The sequence below is a fragment of the Dipodomys ordii genome, unplaced genomic scaffold (assembly GCF_000151885.1).
Source record: "Dipodomys ordii isolate 6190 unplaced genomic scaffold, Dord_2.0 Scaffold34, whole genome shotgun sequence".
Classification (NCBI taxonomy): Eukaryota; Metazoa; Chordata; class Mammalia; order Rodentia; family Heteromyidae; genus Dipodomys; species Dipodomys ordii.
Genome location: NW_012267250.1, coordinates 12,664,666 through 12,678,479, shown reverse-complemented (window position 1 = coordinate 12,678,479; position 13,814 = coordinate 12,664,666). Strand labels below are relative to the sequence as shown.

Here is a 13,814-nt window from a genome sequence, read left to right as displayed (position 1 = left end):
AAAAAAATTCTGATTGATAATCAATTATTTAGAAAATGCATCTGGAAAGATATGAATGGCCGCATATATTGTGGGTCCAGAAAGGTAGTTTCCTAGTGATGTGTGCTGGGCACATAGTCATGTGAACCAGGCAGTTTATAGAAATACTGTACAGAAAGCCAGCACATATATATTCAACTACCATCTCATTCATGCAAAATAGTGCTGTTCACATAAGATTTCACAGCATCTGAAGTCTGAAAATTGAAAGAAGGATAGAGATATATCTATTGAACTCTCTCCATGACAGTATTGATGCAGGCATATTTTAGAAAAACAAACACACTTTAAAAGAAAATGCATTGGTACATTAAAAATGAGAATAAAAATTCAATGAACAATGATGAAAGGTTGACTTGATATAGATATAATAATTTATAAGAGTAAATATTAAGTCAATGTTGACTCAAAATATACAAAGAAAATATTGACAGAATTGAAGTATTATGACACTGTCACTTTGTTTCAGTTGAAACAGTTGAAGGTTACAGAGTCCAGGAATGACTTCCATTTATATAAAAATTTGGTGGAAAATATAGAATCAACCTTGCACAACAATGAGGAATGTTAGTCATCTAAATGAATAATGCTTTAATAATGTTGTTTAGTAAATAATTTATAGTTGTCTTAAAAAGAGTAGTACATCCATTTTATAGGCTATGTAGTACTCAATTCCAGGTTAATTAATATTTTTGTATGTAATGTAGGCTAAATTCTTTATAATGTTAAATCAAGCATATAAGATTGTATGCTATTAAGCAAATATAAGAAAGTTTAAATATTTCTTTAATAAATAAGACTTTATACCTTGTTAGAAAAGACATGGTATACAATGAGAGAAGGTATTTGCAAAGTGTAATTGATAAGCAGCAGCCTCCAGACTAACTTAGAAGCATCTTCAAGTCAACATAAGCCAAAAATCAAGCTATGGGGTTGGGAAACAGTTGGAAAAATCCAACCATTTAAATAGATTTGTTACATGAGATAAAGGGAGGTCATTCATGATAGGAAAAATAATTTGTCTCAACAAAACCCACAAGTCTCCTTTTATTCTGATCTGAGGAGAAAGATAAAGTTACCTGTTTCTTACCTATGATAAACAACTTTGACATTTAGGGAAGTAGAGAAATTGTCACACTTGTTAATAAGTATCTAGGTATAAGAACATCCATAATGGCATAAACATAGCTCAAATATCAACTTGCAAGAACAATTGCCATTGATTCACAAAACAGAACATAACAGCTGTGGTGCTTTGGCATGGTGGTGGAAATGGGGGCATGGTTTAGTGAGAGGAAGTTATGTTAAGGGGGACCTAGTTATGTTAGTAAGGACCTGCCTTTGTAGTGTATGGTGGGACTCTGGTTGCTTCTTGGAGGAGGCGTGGCCCTTCTTCAGCCATGGTCAACTCTTTCTTAACACAGACTCAACAACTCAATCACCTGACCATGGTTGGAAAACTCTGAAACCCTGATCAAACTTAAACTGTTAATCTCAGTTATTTTTGTCACGGCAGAAAACCAAATAATAAGCAGAGTTTACTATATCTTGAATATATTTTTCATCAAGCATCTTAAATTATTTTCTGAATGGTCTGTTACTTTTTGTTGTTGTTGCTGGTTTGCTGGGGGTATTTTGGCATAAGCTCCTCGTTGCTTGGTCATGTTGTTAGAAAGTAAACAGATTGAATGGGAAAAGAAAGTCTACATATTATGAATGCTATGCTAAAACAGAGTGTATCTTGGCATAGCCAACTGTAGAAATCACAGAAGATATTTCTATCTAGAGAGATGCATAACCACTAGCTGTATATGAATATTCATATCTTATACTGACAATTCTTCATGACTTTGGAAATCCCAAACATGATGACAAAAGATCACATATCTGAGTGCAGAATAAATGTGAACCCCACAAGATGATCGATAAAGTGGGTAGGAGACATGTTTTGTTACTTTGACCTTGGTTTTTGCAAATTCTTGTTTAGATATCAGCCCTCAGTTTATGTTTCCAAATTATCATAGAATATTCTGACACAATATTAGCCATTGTAAAACTGCTTTTATTTCCAGTGAAAACACTGTGATGCCATGCTGATATTTTAAGCAATGGTAAGCCTAGGGCGAAATTAACTGGATACAACAATAGTGAAAAAATGCCTAATAGTTATTGGATTTGTGGTATTATTTATTAAAATGGCAGTACTATCATTGATTAGAATGTCAAAGAAGCATAATTTAGAGGTAGACCTAATTTGTGTGTAAGCATACCAACCAAAGACACAAATGTACAAATGTGACAATTCTAACATTGAACTGAGAGTACTGTACATTTGTCTGATGAATTTAGCTTAGTAAATACTTGTGTGTACACAGTTTTCTTATTAGGCATTGTGAAAATGTTGTTTTCAGTCACAAGAATTTTAGAAATAGGTGCAGTCAGGCTAATGCTCACTAAACTGGGAGTGGGAATATATAACTTTGGGTTTAAGCCCTGAATGTAATGCTGGAAAATAAGCACCAGCCAACCTGGCATTACTTGTCCCTTCTATTAAATGAACAAAAACAGCAATAAAAACCTGGCATAATAAGAATGCACCCTTTGAAACACAACAATAAGATATGCTCATATTCTAGAGTTTGTTTGAAACCATGTTCTCATTTTATTTAAAAACTGTTGATACACAAACTGGCAGGTAGCACGAATTGAAGTACTGAAAATACAGACAACATAAACATGTAACTGAAGTAAAAGACAATGAGATGAAAAAATAACTAATATAAAATTAATTTCCTGAACTGGACACCGGGGGCCCATGCTTGTCCATCAATCCTTGCTACTCAGTAGACTGAAATCTGAGGATCGCAGTTTGAAGCTAGCAGGGCAGTCCAAGAGACTTCTCTTCAATTAACCACATATAAAGCCGATAGTGGAGATGTGTCTCAAGTGATAGAGTGCCAGCCTTGAGAAAAATAAGTTCAGAGAGAGCACTTGCACACACAAACATACACACAAAATTTAATGTTATACCGGTTCTGAATGTAAATTCGATGTTTTGAATGTAAATTTATTTGGAATTGTACAATGTAAAATTACTTTTTCCTTTCACTTTTGTACAAATTGATTTACAATGTTAATGTTTAATCATGTCATGAATTAAAAACTTTCCTTCTGCTTGTCTTTTTTCTTCCTCCTCCCTCCGTCCCTCCCTCCCCTTCTTCTTTTTCTTCTCCTCCTCCTCCTCCTCCTCTTCCTCCTCCTCCCCCCTCAAATATTCTATTTGGTTATATTTTTGGGTTTTGTTTTTGATATTGTGTGTGTGTGTGTGTGTGTGTGTGTGAGAGAGAGAGAGAGAGAGAGAGAGAGAGAGAGAGAGAGAGAGATTAATGATCACAGCAGTTTGTATTTCTTCATTTGGCCACCAGATGGCAGACCTACCACTAAACAGAACATAATCATAAAGTAAATCTCGCAATTAACTTGAACTGCACCACAGAGCTATGTTTCATTTCAAGCCTGGCTTAGCCTTTCAACCTAAGAACTCTCTATGGTTTTGGGGAGGCACAATACTGAAGGTGACCTGACCGTTTTACATTCATTTAAGGTTTAGTATGTTACAAACTTTAGATTACTTCTCACAATGATGCTAAACATTGATAAGCCCAAGTTTATTACAAATGAAATCATGGGTTTTCCAGGGCATATGGCAAAGACTACTACTACTACTACTACTACTACTATTAAAAACTACAAGGAGGCAAATTTGAAGAATTCTGCTTGAGGACATCAAAATTTAATTGCACTACTATTTGAGATGTATTCAAGGATCACTATTTGTTCTGTATCTGAGATATCTTTTTTGTCCTATTTATGTCCTTTTATAATTCCAATATAAATTCAACCCTTCTAGCAGTCAGCAGAATCAATTAGAGCTAAAAAATAATAACTTCCTGTTCGATGATACTGACCTCTATCTTCTTTATTTTTCTCTTACCCTCTGGGTTCAGGATTCTGAATTCTCTTTATCCTGCTCCTTCCATTCCTTAAATTACCTCTTGATTTCTGATGTGGAGCCCTGGACTCCAGCTCATTTTCAATTTTTGAAAATAGGCCAGCCGTTTTCTAAAAATCTGGCAGTGATCTTTTGCAGAAATTAGGAGTGTGTATGAGGGTGTGTGTGTGTGTGTGTGTGTGTGTGTGTGTGTGTGTGTGTGTGTGTGTGTGTGTGTGTGTGTGTGTGGTTTTCCAAGCAAAAGTGATATGAAATGATTCCCAGTGCTGCCTTAATCTAATTGGCAGCATCAAGCCATAATGTACTGCCATTAGGTCAGAATCTCTAAGGTGCAGACGAACACTTCTAAGTTATAAAAGGAATTTGAATTCTGGTAAATGCTAATGGATCTAAGAACACCTGGGGGTAGGGAACAACCAAGTCCCTACTTTGGGTAATCTGCACATTCTCTTTATTCAAATCACAAGTTTGTAACGCAGCTATGAAACACCCCTCCACATGGTAAAATATTTTGAAACAGACAGATGGTAAATTTAAAAGTTGCCTTTCATACAATGAACCATGAGATTCGAGTCTACAATTAACTATCCAAAAATGAAGCTGTGGCTTAAGTAGTGCCAACCTGAGTGATAAAGCTAAGGGTCAGTAGCTGTGTCCTGAGTCCAAACCCCAGGACAGGCTAACCGAAAAAGGAGGTGGGGAAAGGCTGCTCCATAATAGAATCATGGACTGGACTATGTAACCTTTGGAATTAATTAATTTTTTAATTAAGTTTTTTATTGTGAAAATATTTTACAAAGAGGTTACAGTTACATGAGCAAGGTAATGAGTACATTTCTTACCCAGCGTTGTTGCCTCCTCCTTTGCTTTCCCCTACCATCCCTTCCCTCCCACCTCCTCAGCTACTCTCCCCCCTCAATCCCGCCCCCAACTCTGCCTAAATTGTTTGTTTTTTGACATAGCGTCTTGGAATTAATTTTTCCACCGAATAATTCTCTGGAAATTGACACTGGTTTTTGGTCTGTCTAGAGTTTATTCTCTTTTACAGTATTGCTGAGATCCCAGACTATGGAGGTACCATGGGCTACTTAACTTTCACTCATTCAATACCTCATAATGTCTCCTAGTTGGCAGGTGTTATGGATTAATCTGCTATGAACATTCTTAAATACATTTTGGTTTGGTGATAACATAGCCTTCAGTTTTTCTGAAGAAATTCCCAGGGAGGTAGTTGTTGGGTGACACAGCATTTGGATGCTGAGCATCACAGCTTTCGAAGGTGGCTGCAGCTTTTGCAATCCCAGTGAAGGATGTGTGAGTTGTCTGGTTTTGTCACTGTTACTTAGCCATCCTGATAGATATGCAGTGACATTTCATGTGGTTTTATTTGTTATTTTTTAATGGTAATGGTGGTCAACATTGTTTCATGTGCTTATTTCCTACCTTTATATCCTCTCATGAAATATCTGCTGGTGTCTTTTATTTGTCATCCATCCAAAATGTTTTATATCCTTTTCTTCATGTTTAGGGATTTTTAGGTCTTTATCTTTTCTACATAATAGCCCTTTGTCACTTGTGTGGTTTGCAATGAACCTTCATGTCTGAATTTGCTCTGCTATCTTCTTTACACATTTGTTCACCAAAAGATATTTTCATGTTAGTGAAATGCAATTTACTAAATTTTCTTTTATGAACTGTAAAGTTTTAACTATTTAATTAAAAATTCATATGCATACATACATACATGAATATGTGCCTACACATGTTTTTCCAGGCAAAGGAAGTCCTGAACGTAAGTATTGTTTTAACAAAGGAAAGCTTAACTTTATTTGGTATTTTGCTAATGTTTATGTTTGCTTTTCATGTCCCTTTTTTATCTTTAAGTAGTTGTATAAGGAGGTTTCCATTCAATCTATCAGTTTATATATGCAATGCAAAAGATCAGTCCTTTCCAACCTTCTCACCCATCTTTCCCAACCAACCCCACCCCACACCCTTTAGTTACCTGGTGTGGTTCCATCTTCACATATGAACATAATCACCTATCCTTCCTTTTTCAAACCTTCTGCCTTCCCTCCCAATGACCTCCCTGCTGGAAAAACATGTTTCACTTGCCTGGTATTCATTTGTTTAAAGTGTACACTAGCTGTTCAGAGGAATGAAATTGTTGAAATCTTTCTCAGAATAATCAATTTGTTCATGCCTATGAAATTATATACACATTCTATTTAACTTTGGCTTGAAATAATAGTTGAAGCTATTCCTGTACTGCTTCAGAAATAGTTGAAATGTTTAGATTATGTCCAGATTTTGAATTAGCTATTCATTACTAAATGTTCTTTGTATCAAAGTGACCTATATCTCAGCTGGGCACCAGTGGCTCATATCTGTAGGGGCAAGCAGAAAAGTCCATGGGCAATAGCTCGCTGGGGTAGGCATGCCTGTCATCCTGAGGGTCTGAGACTAGAAAGATCTGGGCAGAAAAGTTCATAAGACTCCATGTCAACAAAAGGATGCTGGGCATAGGGTCACACATGTCATTCCAGGTATAAAGGATGCCTAAGATAGATGCATATCCAGTCAGGAAACAAGACCCTATCTCAAAGTCACCAGTGTAAAAAAGGTCTGCAGGTGTGGCTTAGCAGTAGAATATCTGTCTAACAAGAGTGAGACCTTGAGTTCAAACCCTAGTATTGTCAAAAAGAAAAAAAATACTGACCTATTTCTATCTATATATTTAGTAAATGATAGGATGTTTAAAATACATAAGTCATTGGTGTTCTTAATTCATTAAAATACTAACATGCTAAATAGTATCATTGCTAAAGTTTATAAGTAGGATGTTGTCATTCTGAAGTCTAGAAATATCAATAAAGAGGCAAGGTTCATTTTTTAAAAAAAGAATTATTCCAAAAGAATCATTCCCCAAAAGAAAAATTGTAATGGTTTTCTTTTTTTTCAAATTGTGGTACTTCTTTACCCGAGAAACTGCACAAAAATGTAGTATGATTCTTAAATAACTAATTTCAGAAACATTGGTATGTTTTCAGTTTTTGCTTCTAATGAATTGTTGAACAAAATCCAAATTAAATTCTTTTTTATCCTATTATTTTTCATTTTGGTTCCTCATCTTAACACTGCCCAGGAATTTGGAGAATTTTGCTTCAATTTATGCAATGGATTGCTTTTAATACTACCTCCTTTTAATGAAAATTAAGAGCAGGAAAAGATTTTTTTAAAAAAAAAACTTTAGAATTTTCCTGTATGTATCTCAAAGATGTTCATGTAATGACTGGTTTGATTTCACTTGCGTGTGGGTGCCTAGTCTGAACTGGGAGTCTTCCATGATTTTTAGAAAATGATAAGTCAATTCATTACTGAATTATCAAAGTTCAGGCTCAGTAAGTCAGAAACTTTTGTTCCATAGGAAACTACTGGCATTTTCTGAAAACCTCAATGATGTAAACATAGAATAAACCTATTTGGACAGCTGCAACAGAGTATCACAAACTGGGTAGCTCATAAGCAACTGAAATTTATTCCTTAGAGTTTTGAGACAAAAGCAGTTCCAGTGTTGGGGTGAAGCCACCATGATCTTATTGGGAGTATTATTTCTGTATTCTTAAAGAAAGCTAACCAGTTATGCAGGTCTAATGTTACTTCCCTGCAATCTCACATAGGAGCACTAATCTCATTCAGAGAGGGTCTTTCATTATGACTTAATCACCCCCAAAGGCATATATCCTAATTCCATTTCTTTTGGGGTTTGGATTTTACTGTATAAATTTTTGGTGGGAGCCCAGCCATTCATGCTCTACTGTGAATTTTTACATAGATTTAAGGCTTTTTAGATAATTATACCTTCTGTTTTGATTACTCCCTTGCAAAGTTCTTTAAGTTCAAGAGGAGTTTTTAAAGTAGGGACATATTTTTTTAATAAAGAAGAATTTGTTGTATTTGGTGTTCAGTGATGGAAAAAGTTTTCATATACATAAGGTCAGAACAAGGTTTATGTGAGCTTCCATTTATGTATCTAAAAGGAATGTTTTCAGAAGCATTATCTTTTCTCCACGTTTGTATAGTCTATTATCTTAAGAAATGTTTATTATTCATCTAAGTGTCTATATAGAACACACACACTTGCTTGTATGGCACACACACACACACACACACACACACACACACACACACACACACACCCCTTCAGAACATGTTTCAAAGGCAATGTTATTATGGCTATAATGAAGCAGTTCTTCATAATTCTTTACACTTACGAACATCACCAATTAAGTTTCCCAAAGCTCAGAAAATGAAATTTCTCATTTTGTGATTATTCTTCAGCTGAATGGGACTGAGAAGTCACCTAATTAGAAAGTCTGAAGGGAATCCCAGAGAAATCTTGAGTTTGAATGGGAGGTTCCATAGCCACATGGTCTCCTTTGAAAAGGTCCATTCGAAACTCATTCACTATCCTCTTCACTCATAACTCCTTCCTCTTGTTAATATCAGGTGTTTAAGTCAGATCACCCAGCCTCATTCTCTTTAGTATTTGTTTTTTCTGCCTTCAAAGTAAGCCTTCAACCTTACTTTTTTTTCTTTAGCAATATCTGCACAACCATATCTGCAACTCTCCTTACCCAGCGTCTGCTACAATGTCTTTTTCTCTATATTCCTGTACACTGCATGCAAGTGCAGCTTGACCTTATTTTCCTTGATGTGAAATTTTCATTCCATGCAAGTTATTCCTTCTAGCTATATTCTCCATCTCATTAGAATGGTGATCAAAAATTAGCATTTCTCAGTTATATAACAAACTGTCCTGAAACATAGTGGCTTAGAATAACCATTACTAATGCACACAATTCTGGGAACTGACTGGGCTCCTCTGGGAGAAATGAGTGTAGATGATCACCTGTGGTGACAGTCAATTGGTGAGGACTGCTGAAACCACCTCTATTAATTTCCTATGGATGCTACAATAAAATGACCCACACTGTGGCTTTAAAACACTAATGTATTATCTCCTCTTACTGGGTTACTATAAGTCCCAATTGAACCTGTTAGTAGTCACAAACTAGCTCCAAAGCCTCTGGAGAAGAACATTTCCTTGCCTTTTCCATTTCTGGTAGTTGGTAGCAATTCCTGGGGTTCCTAAGGCTTGCAGGTGCATCATCCTACTTGCTTCTATCATTGCCTGGATTTCTCCCTGTGTGTTTTGTCTGGGTGTCCACATTTTCCCATCTCAACATGTACATGATTTTATCCAAATTACCATGTGAAAATTCAATATCAATACATTTTATTTGCACATATTAATGGGCATCAATGTGATTCTCCCCTATCTTCATGTACCATTCAGTGATTAAACAGAGTCACCTTTCTCTACCGTTCCCCTCACCCTTTCTGATCTCTAGAAATTATCATTCTAACTCACGTGGATATTTTGGAGAGGCAGCATGCTGTCTTGTCTTCCAATTCCACTAACCATTTTTCTGCATGTGGAAAGATTTCATCATTCCTTCTTGGGTATTTTTTACTAAATTTTCTTTATCATTTCATTCATTGTTGGGCACATAGAATTTTGCACCTTAGCTGTTGTGAATAGTGATGCAAGAAATGTGAATGAGCAGGTGTCTCCTTGGAATGTTGGTTTTATTTCCTTCGGATCTATACACCCAGAATTAACATGTCTAGATCATATAGTAGGCCTGTTTTTAGACATATCAAATCTCCATATGGTTTTCCATGATGGCTACACTAATTTACAACTCCATCACCAGCAGTGTATTAAAGACTTTATTCTCCATATTGTTGCCAGTAGTTGATTTTCTTTTATAACAGCCATTATAACTAGGATACTTTCATTATAATTCAGATGAACTGTGTCTTGTTTTATTTGCAATTAACTTTACCTTATATACTTTTGACACATTTATTCTTGTTTACTGTAGGACTGGCCATCCAATCTCCCCATTCTTTCTATCTTCTTTAATCACTGGACCTTCACTGACTCATGTTAGTCTATTAACCAAAATTTTATTATTTTTCCCCAGATAATAAAGACCATTTTTTTCTAACTTAGAATAATGGTTTAAATTGTGCACAACATGTCCCCACTAGCCTGGATTCATATAAGACTTTAACAGCCAACACCCACTGTTAAGTCTATGACAGGGAAAAATTAGTATTTTCTCAACCAAGAACACTGAGATAACCATTGCTATAACAAGACATGATATAGATGTACCACCAGTCCTTGTCCTCATATGAAAGAGTGGCCAATAAACCTCTCATTTATCAAGAACTGAAAATTCTGAGGTGTTATCCTACTTGCAAACTGAGAAGGTAATTGCCTCAATTACATTGGTGTAGAATGACTTCAGATTCCTGGGTTTAGTCTATTACTTATAGCAATAACAACAGGAAGACTATCACTAGTTTTACACCAGCTACCCAAACCTCATTTCCTATAGAGAAGGGAAGCCAAATGTCACCTGCAGATGCCCTAAGTGGTGTTAAAGGAGAAGCATCCTGAGCTTAGGTTGCCTTGATTATTTATACTGAATTAAACTTGGATAAACTTTACTCTGTCTAGAGAAATTACGTTCATTATCCTGGCTACCAATATTGGCACCTGCTCTTTATCTAGGATTGATAATTTCCAAACAGCACTGTTGTAAGACCTACTGTTTGCTGTGGAAGGAGTCTACATAGGGCATACTAATGACGTTGAAAAGATAGTCTTGAATGAAGGGCAGTTTCTGTCTCATTAATAATGTGTGAAGAGATTTGAGAGATGCTTAAAGAATCACTACTAAATTTTGGCCAGGCACTGGTGGCTTACACCTGCAATCGTAGCTTCTCATGAGGTTGAGATCTGAGGATCATGGTTACAAGGCAGCCTGGGGAGAAAAGATCTTGAGACTCTTATCTCCAATAAATGACTCCAAATGCTGAACCCTGGGTACCTCTCTGTCATTCTGGTCATGTATTTCACCATGATGTTATTATAATCATACTGCTTCAAGAGTCAGAGTTCTGTAGCAAACTGAGGGTGCAAAGAAGCCACCTGGCAGTGCCCACACCCAGCAGTCTCCGAGTGTTCTGTCCAATAATAATGCTTTTTAATGAGCTATAAAGGGTTAATGATTGGTCAAAAGACATGCTCTAAAAGTATATTTTAACCTTTCAGTCATGTAAAATTCTGTAGTAAGATTGTAAAGATATACACTAAAAGCTGCTGGTGGTTGTCTTCTCTGGGTAGAAATAGTATCTTTCTTATATGTTAACATTCTCCAAAATTAATCCAAAAAGTCCCTCAAGTCTAAAGTCCATAAATGTCTAGAGTGCAGTCTAAGATCTTGGGATCCAGAATCAGGCTGCCACTGGCTATGATTCACATCTGTTTTTCCTTGTAGCAATGTGACGTTAGTAAAGTGACTTGAACTTGTTAAAGTTAGTGTTTCTTTGTCTGAACAAGAAATACCTTAACACCCTGTCTCAAGGCACAGTGAGTATGGAGTGGTTTGAAATGCATGACAAACCACCAACTACAGAGGGGGAGAGAATTTTTCTTTAGCTAGCAAAGGACATAAATTCTATACTCACACTGCCTGGCTTCAAACTCTGACTGTTTTTATTTTTACATTAATTAAGTAATTAACTAATTAATTAATTGTTGGGTGTGGGGCTTGACTCAGGAACCTTGCTGCTGTCCCAGAGCTTCTTTGTGCTCCAGGCTAGCACTCTACCTCTTGAGCCACACTACCACTTTTAGTTTTTAAGTGGTGAATCAGAGATAAGAATCTCACTGGGACTTTTTGGCCTGGGCTGGCTTTGAACCTCGATCCTCAGATGTCAGCCTCCTGAGTAACTAGCATTACAGGTGTGAGCTACAGGCACCTCACAAATCCTGCCTGAGTTACTTATCAGCTGAACACACCACATAAAATCTTTGTATTCTCAAGACAGACAAGTTGTGTCTTACTGGCAATGTGAAGGTTGCTGATCTGGAAAGACTACTTCTTGTTCAAGTAATGATGGCATTTAAGCAGAGACCAAAAAAGATTGGTGAGGTATTTTGGGTGCAGACCCATCTGCAGATGTGGCTGACCGAAATAAAAAATATATAAAAAAACTTGTATTAATGCATCATCCAGATAAAGTACAGATATGCCATAGGAATTGTGGATGAATATATAAAGAAGTTTATCAAAATTAATCAGGATGGGAAATTCTAGGGAATGAAGAGACATAAGAAGAGTATGAACTGCAGCAGCATGAAGATGACCTATGAAATATGGGGCCAGTAGATGCTTAAGTGTATTTTGAAGAAATGTCTTGGAATGAAGATGATCATTACTTTTCACTGAATTGCCGGTGTTGTGGAAAATGTACCATCTCCAAGGATGAAGCAGAATAATTTAACCTGATTTCTTGTGATACATGTTCACAAATTATAGAACTCCTTAATTACAAATTGTTCACTACTTGCAGTCCTTTAGCAGAATATTCAGACATGATAAGAAGAAGCCACTCAGACTTCAAGGAAATGAATTCTTATTTTAATCAACAAAGAAAATACAAGACCATCAAGCAAAGGCCACCTCAGACTAGTATAAAACTTGTTTATATATACTTATACTTTATATTTATAGGTTACCATAAAAAGAACTTGGATTATAAATTATATTCAGATCAGTCCCCAGATTGGAACTTTTACTTCTGGTTAAAGAAAATTATTTTTCTTAACATAAACATGTCTCTGCAATTGACAAAAAAAATCCCTTGTATTCTCAACTCTTATAACAATGATTAGAACATTCCATATCTTTAATAAATATGGAATAGCTGAGTAAATGGTAGCTATGATCATAGTTAATGATTCAATTAAGTATTAGCTAATTTAAATTAATGTGTTTTCACTATTTCCCTGATCACAAGTATACCCCTTAGCAACTCATTTAATGTGCTAAAATATTCTTGAAAGGCACTCAATATTCAGCCATCGGAATCCTTGTTGAACATCTTGAAGGCCTGAGAATGGCAGTTATCTCCTTAAAGAATTTTCTTGTCAGTGGCTTTGATAATTTTTTTCCATTTTCTCCACTTTTCTTTTTTTGTATATAAGTTTTTTATTGTGAAAATACTGTACAGAGGGGTTACAGTTACATGAGCAAGGTAATGCGCACATTTCTTATCAAGCATTGTTGCCTCCTCCTTTGTTTTTCCCCTCCCATCCCTGCCCTCCCATCTCCACAACTACAGTCTCCCTCACTGCCCCCCTCCATCAAATTTGTAAAATTCATTTTTCCACATAATGTCTTGTACATCTCATTGGTGCAATGGGTCCACCTGTATCCCTAGTTAAACAAGTTGTTTTTCCCTTCCCCTCCACAAATTTTACCAACATCAAATACAGTGAAAGCAGGGGTTACACTGTGGGGGCGGGACATACAAAGCAACAAAACAATCACGTCATAAATATGTTAGAAACAATAGCAAGAAAGGAAAACCACTTGTGTCCTTATCTTGGGGTTTGTTTTGCCTAACATCATCTTATCTGACCTTTTCTGCTTGTTTCAGACATATACTAGTTAGTGCAAATAATGGAAACCATGGGACCTATGTTTCTTTGGGCTTGGCTTACTTCACTTAATATGATTTTTTTTCCAAGTCTTTCCATTTCCTGACAAATGGGGCAATGCCATTCTTTCTGATGGAGGCATAGAATTCCATTGTGTATATATACCACATTTTCTTG

At 36.0% G+C, this 13,814-nt stretch overlaps 1 protein-coding gene and 1 pseudogene across 2 annotated transcripts in view; both read left to right on the top strand.

The window, feature by feature from the left end:
- Nucleotides 1-13,814, top strand: part of Ctnna3 (catenin (cadherin-associated protein), alpha 3) — a 1,343,755-nt gene that overhangs the window by 1,140,373 nt on the left and 189,568 nt on the right. The gene's annotated exons all lie outside the window — the stretch shown is intronic.
- LOC105986219 overlaps nt 1-13,814 on the top strand; it is an 84,946-nt pseudogene that overhangs the window by 57,128 nt on the left and 14,004 nt on the right.